Below are 7,005 nucleotides of genomic sequence, written 5' to 3'. Positions count from 1 at the left end.
ACAGACAGACAGACAGAGACAGAGACAGAGACAGAGACAGAGAGAGCGCGTCAGGGGTTATCCCTGAGTGAGTTCAGTGCAGAGTCCAGGAGTCCGGAGTGATTTTAACACATGGCTGGGGATTGGCCACCCAAAACAATCCAATCAAAGAAGCAAACAATGACCGCAATGAGCGCTGGCGACTGGTGCTGGAGAAGAGAGGGAGTGCAGCAGGGAGGTGGCTAGCCTTGCACACGCCCCTGATCTGAGTTCAACCCCTGGAGTTCCCATAGGGTTCCACGAGCTCTGCCGGGAGTACTCCCTGAATGCATAGCCCTGCCGGGAGTACTCCTTGAAGGCATCCCAGGGATATGCCCGGAGCCCGGCTCAGGCGTGTGGCCCCAAAACAGATGCACAGAGAAGGAGAAGGTTACGGGGTGGGGAGGGGGGGCTTGGGGGGGGGAGAGGCAGACGACGGAGATGGACACGGACACAGACAGACAGACAGACAGACAGACAGACAGAGAATGGGCGGGCCTGCGTGCACGCGATGAAGCACACGTACTGAGTGGTGGGGTGGGGTTTTAGTGTGTGTGTGTGTGTGTGTGTGTGTCTGTGTGTGTGTCTGTGTGTGTGGGTGTCTGTGTGTGTGTGTCTGTGTGTGTGGGTGTCTCTGTGTGTGTGTGTCTGTGTGTGTGTGCGTGTGTGTGTGTCTGTGTGTGTGTCTGTCCGTGTGTCTGTGTGTCTGTGTGTGTGGGTGGGGGGGGTCGTCCTCCTTCCACACCCTGTGTCCCCGGATGGCCCTGCCCCGTGATGTCTGTTTCTCGAGGCAAGGGACGGTGTGACTTAGTCTCCCTCCACATCATCCGCGCGGGGATGGCGATCCCACAGAGGGTGCTCGGGCGCCACCTGGCGTCCGCTTTTCTTCGGCGCCGGAGCTCCTCTGGAGGTGACGGCAGCGATTCGGTTGCAGTGCCCGAGGCGGCCTTCCAGGAGGTCGGCGTCCCAATCGAAATTGGTCCCGCTGTCAAGGCGCCACCCCACGAGGTCCGACGGCGGAGATTGGAACTGCAGGCTTATAGGGGAGGTCCTGTTGCCTTCGGAGCCGGGTGCCGGCGCCTGGCGGGGCTGTCCGGGCGGGTCGACCAGCACTCCGCCGGCGGGTGGCGCGTAGCTCCAGGGTTGGCGGCGGCCCGGAGCGGGGCCGATGGCCGGCCCGAGCCCGGGGCCGCCCGGGCGCGCGGCCCGGCCCTCCGCGGGCGGGTGCCGCCGTAGCTCCGGGCTCCCGCGGCGGCCCGGAGCGGGGCCGATGGCCGGCCCGAGCCCGGGTCCCGGCCCGGGCGCGCGGCCCGGCCCTCCGCGGGCGGGTGCCGCCGTAGCTCCGGGCTCCCGCGGCGGCCCGGAGCGGGGCCGATGGCCGGCCCGAGCCCGGGTCCCGGCCCGGGCGCGCGGCCCGGCCCTCCGCGGGCGGGTGCCGCCGTAGCTCCGGGCTCCCGCGGCGGCCCGGAGCGGGGCCGATGGCCGGCCCGAGCCCGGGTCCCGGCCCGGGCGCGCAGCCCGGCCCTCCGCGGGCGGGTGCCGCCGTAGCTCCGGGCTCCCGCGGCGGCCCGGAGCGGGGCCGATGGCCGGGCCGAGCCCGGGTCCCGGCCCGGGCGCGTGATCCGTCCCTCCGCCGGTGGGTGGCGCTGTCGCTCCACGGTCCGCGGCGGCCCCGAGCGGGGCCGGTGGCCGCCCCGAGCCCGGGGCCGCCCGGGCGCGCGGCCCGGCCCTCTGCCGGCCGGAGCCCTTACCGCGTAGCTCCGGTGTTCTGCGGCGGGCCGGAGCGGGGCCAAGGGCCGGATCGGCCCGGGTGCGTGGCCCAGCCCTTCGCCGGCGGGTGGCGCGTAGCTCCAGTGTTGGCGGCGGCTCGGAGCGGGGCCGATGGCCGGCCCGAGCCCGGGGCCGCCCGGGCGCGCGGCCCGGCCCTCCGCGGGCGGGTGCCGCCGTAGCTCCGGGCTCCCGCGGCGGCCCGGAGCGGGGCCGATGGCCGGCCCGAGCCCGGGTCCCGGCCCGGGCGCGCGGCCCGGCCCTCCGCGGGCGGGTGCCGCCGTAGCTCCGGGCTCCCGCGGCGGCCCGGAGCGGGGCCGATGGCCGGGCCGAGCCCGGGTCCCGGCCCGGGCGCGCGGCCCGGCCCTCCGCGGGCGGGTGCCGCCGTAGCTCCGGGCTCCCGCGGCGGCCCGGAGCGGGGCCGATGGCCGGCCCGAGCCCGGGTCCCGGCCCGGGCGCGTGATCCGTCCCTCCGCCGGTGGGTGGCGCTGTCGCTCCACGGTCCGCGGCGGCCCCGAGTCTTCCCGGGCGCCCGCGCTGGCGCTCCGCCGGCGGTGGGTGCATCGCTCCAGGGTCCGGAGCCGAGTGGGGCCGATGGCCGGACCGGGGCCGGAGAGGAGCGGCGCGGAGCGGACCTGGTGAACGGGCGCCCACCGACCGGGCCTCGGCGTCGGCGGCGGCGGTGGCGGCGGCTGACGTTTTCCGGGTACCTGCCCCCTCCCCACCGCCCCGGTGGCGTCCCCCGGTGCTCTGAGGGGCGGGGACCTTGGCGTGACGGCGGTGTTTGGTGAATGGCGACTTGCCGCACCCGCTCTCCCCGCGTGCCCGGCCGGTGGCGCCGTGAGACGAGGGCCGGGGAGAGGGTGACGGGGTCCGGCTGTGAGCCCGCGGGGGCGCCTGGTCCGCGGCGCCGCGAAGGAAGGGGACTTAGAGGTTTTTTTTATTCTCCGGTCTTTCCGGGCTAATGATCCGACCTCCTCGCCCTCCGGAGCCGGCTCCGAGGCGGGACGTCAGCTGCGGGCGCCCGCCCGCCCGCCCGCCCGTGCGTGGTCGCCGCGCTCTCCCCCTCCCCGTCCGCTCCGAGTCCTGACCGGTGGCTTTCGGGGTGTGTGTCTCGGGGGTTCGGGCGGGCGGGGGTTCGTCCATCCGCTCGGGGATGCGTCCGCTTTTCCCCGGGCGGCCGCCGCCGCCGCCGCCGCCGCCACCGGGTCGGCGCGTGGCTTCTGGCGCGGCTTGGACCCTGCCGAGTCACGGGGTCGACCAGTTGTCCCCTGGAGTTCCGGGACTCTGGGCGATGGGGCTGTCCCAGGTGCCGGTGGCCGGGTCGCTGTTCCAGAGGGTGCCGCGGGAGGGAGCAGATCGGTCCCGCTCCGGGCAACGGTCCTTTTCCGGTGTGACGGGGCCGGATTGGACCGCGAGATGTACGCTGACACGCTCTCTCTCGGTGGCTCTCCGCCGTGAGGATCGGGACCGGTCGTTCCCCCGGGTGCGTGTGAGGAGCTGGGGGCCTGTCTTGAGGACTCCTCCCTGGCTTCCCGCCGCCTGAGCCGCCCGCCTGGGCCCTGTGCGCCGGCTCTCGCGTGCACCCGGGGGCGGTGTCCCCGGCCGTGGCTGTCGCTCCTCCGGTCTAAGGTGCCCGAGGCCAGCCCGGTGTCCGTGTCCTCGGCGCCAACGGACCCCCCCCCAGCCTCGCGTGTCAGGCGTCCTCCTCGCTCTCGTCGGGGGTGGGTCCGGTCGGGGCCGGACATTGCCCTGAAGTCGGAAGTGCGGGCGAAGGCTGAAACGGGCCTCTCCCCTCTCCGGAGGGTTGCTGTCCTTTGCCCGCACTCCTTCGGGGCTCGGTCCCCCTCCTCGCCAGGGGGGGAACTCCGCGATGCCTCGCTTCTCTCGCGCTCTCTCAGCCGATCGATGTGGTGTTGGTGCGCTCTCCCGGGCCGGGCCTAAGCCGCGCCAGGCGAGGGACGGACATCCCTCGTGGATGGGACCGCTCTTCTCGTTCTGCCAGCGGGCCCCTCGCTTCTCCTCCACCCCCGTGGGGGCGTTCAGGGGTGCGGACCCCGGCCCGATCCCGCTCTTCCCGCTCTCCCCCAGGCCCCGTGCGTGGCGGGGGAGCGGGTTTCGGGGTCGTCTGACGCAGCGGACAATCCTCGCTCTGCGCGGGACCCCGCGGGGTCCCGTCCTCTCGGGCGGGCCCCCCCCGCGGTGGGGGGGGCCGCCCGGCGGTGGCGCGCGTGGCCGCGCCTCACCCGGTCCTCGGTGGTGCCCCTGGAGCGCTCCAGGTCGTCCTGTCAGGTGCCCGAGGCCGAGTTGGTGGTGTCGCTTCCCCGTCACCCGGACTTGTTGTCCTTCCCTCCCCGGGCTCCTCCTGGTTTCGGTTGGCCCCTGGCCTTCCAGGGGGGTCGAGCCGGTCGTCCTCGTCGCGGGGTCGCCCGCCGTTGCCTCCTCTGCGGTTCGCCGCGGGGCGGTGGACGGGGGAGGGCCTCCGCGTTCCGGGCGGGCGCCCGCGTGCCTCGCAGTAACTGGCACTAGCGCGCGGGCGTGTGAGCGGCAGTCGGTGGGTTGCCGTCGCGCCGGGCTCTGGGAGATGAGGCGTCCCCCTTTGGGGCTCTCTCTCGCCTGGTCCGGGGCTTCCGCCCCTCTTCCCCCGTCGTGGGGGTGGAAGCCGGCCTTCCCGTCCCGGTGGGCGGGGGCCGTTTGCCGGGTGCTGCGGAGGGGCGGCGGGCCCTCCCGCGGGCCCGGCACGCGACGGACCTGACCGCGGACGCTCACGTGAGATGCGGTCGCGGCCCCGCTCCGGCGGGGACCGGCCGCCGGACCGCTACGGCAGACCCCCCCGACACGCGGTGTCGGGGGAGTCCGGAGGGGAAGGTGGTAGCTCGCCCGGGTTGGGGGGGCGACGCCCCCTCGGTGGAGAAAAGCCTTCTCTAGCGATCCGCGAGGGTGCCTTTGGGGTACCGCATCCCCCAGCCGCCGCCCCTCTTTCTCCTGCGCTGTCAGCCACCGGTAGTGGAGCCCTCCCTTCCTCGCCGCTCTGCGACGGGGAGGGGTCCGCCGTCATCCCCTCAGACGTGGGGGGGTGCCGTGCGCGCTCGCTCTTTGCCTACCGCGGCCCGCGCCTCCCCCTTCTGGGTCGGGGGAGGGTCCCGTCGGGCCGGGCCGAGCTGGCGTCCCGGCGTCGGGGCGTCGGAACGTCGTGGTTGGCGGTCGGGGCCCGGATGGGCCCGCGTGCGTGTGGTCGGAGTCGTGGGACGGGTGTGCGCGGTCAGGGTGTCGTTTCTGCCACCGTTGCGACCCCGTGCTCCTGTTGACCCGGCCCGCTGTGCCCCCGGCGGGAGCCGTGCTTCCCGGCGGGGGGGAAACGCTCTGTCCGCTTCCCGTTCCCCGTGTGGTGCCGCAGCCGGCGGTGGTGCTGCGGACCTCGGCTTCGGGGTGTGTGCTCTCGGGGGGTCCCGTCTCGGCCGCCCGGCCGAGCGAGGCGCCGCCGCGCGGTCCGCGTGGTGGCGGCGGCCCCCCCGGGTGCCGGACGTTGCCGCCTGGGCTCCGGGACCCTCGGTCAGGGCTCGGGCGGGCGGACGGAAGAGGAAAGGCGAGAGGCTTGTGTTGCGGCCCGCGCGTGCGGGCTCGCGGAGGTTCTGGGCGCCGTCGGCCCTTCCCGCCCCGCGGTGGGGCCGGGGACGGGTGGCGGTGGTCGGCGTTGGACCCTCCGGGCCCCCGGTGGCGGGGCGCTGCGGTGACGCGTGTGGACGTGGCTTCCGAGGCGGAGGGCGCGGGTGGGTCGGCCGTCGGGGCCGGCCGGCGTCCCGGGCGTGGGCGCGGGACCGCCCTGGTCTGTGGGCGGTGGGATTCCCGTGCGTTGTTTTCCCGGCGGCCCGGTCGCCCCGATGGGCGCCTCCCGCTCTCGTTGCTCCTCTCGGAGCCCGTCTGGCGCGCGTGCCGCGTGCCCCGGCCCTCGCGGGCCCGGATCCCCCCGGCCCCCTCGGGCCGCCCTCCCCACGGGAGGCTGTGTGTGCCCTTGCGGTGGCCGGGCGGGCGCTTCGGCCCCCGTGGCCCTCCTCCCGCGCGGTCGCCCGCCGGCGGCGGCCGTTCTCTCTCGCCCGGTTGCAGGTCGTGCCTGCCCGCCGGGACCCGTCGTGCCTCTGGAGCGGCCGACCCCGCCTGACCGGGCCTCGTTTAGCCCGGGGGGGACTCTGGTCGGAGGTGCGTGCGGTGATCGGAGGGGTGGCGTGCGTTCTGTCGTCGGTGCGGTGGGGGGCGGTCGCGACCGTCGGTCGACTCCGCTGCCGGTCGAGGAGGCGCGCTTGGTCGGGGGGTGTCTGACCCGTCCACGCCTGGCCGGTCGGTCGGTGCCGGGCGAAGCTCGAGTCCTTGCCCGTTCGGTGGCGGCGGCGGTCGCCGTCGTCCGTCTTCGGCTGCCGTGGGACCGCCCTTGTGCTCGGAGGCCTCGGGTGGTGAGATTCCCGCGGTGGGCCGCTGGCGGAGGCGGCGGCGCCCCACGCCGGATGCCGCGGCCCTCCCCCGCGTTTTGGGGGAGCCTGGCCCGCGGAGGGTTCTTCCCTCCCCGGGGCTCCTCGGGCTCGCCCCCGCTCCGGCCGGCCCGCCCTTTCCCGTGCCGCCTCCTCTCCTCCGGCCTCGCCCCGTGTGGCGGCCGGGGGGTCGCCGGCGTTTCCGGCCTCTCGCGGGTCTCCCCGCGGGCCTCCTCTCCTCCGCTTCTCGTCCGCCCGTCGGGCTGCTGCCCGCGTCGTCCCGGTCCCCCGCGGCTCGCCCGCGCTCGGGGGTCCTCGCCCGCCGCCGCGGTGGTGCCCGCGGCCGGCGCTCTCGCTCTCCGGGCCCGCCGGGGCCCGCCGTCCGCTCCTCCCCGTGGCCGGTGGCGGTCCGTACCCGCCGCCGGGCGGCCCTCGGCGGAGCCGGGTGTCGCGCTGTGGTCGGTCGAGGGGGGTCTCCGGAGGCCGCGTGCCGACGTTCTCGTCCCCCCTCGCCGTCTCTCCGCGGCGCCGCCGCCGGGGGTCGTGGCGGTGCCACACCCGTTCGGGATTTTCCCCCCCCACCGGCTCCGGTCGGTGGGCGGGGGTCGGGCAGTGTCGTTCTCCCTGCCGTCGGGCCGTGCGTCTCGCCGCCGCGGTGGCGCCCGAGCGGGCCCTCGGTCTTCAGGGTGCGTTGGGGGCGGTGGCAGCCCCTGCCCGCCCGCCGGCCTCTTCTCCCCCGCGCCCGCGGGGTCCTTCC

This window comes from Sorex araneus, chromosome 7, assembly GCF_027595985.1.
Source record: "Sorex araneus isolate mSorAra2 chromosome 7, mSorAra2.pri, whole genome shotgun sequence".
NCBI lineage: Eukaryota > Metazoa > Chordata > Mammalia > Eulipotyphla > Soricidae > Sorex > Sorex araneus.
The sequence above is the reverse complement of the archived record's forward strand: the minus strand, read 5'-3'. Positions refer to the sequence as shown.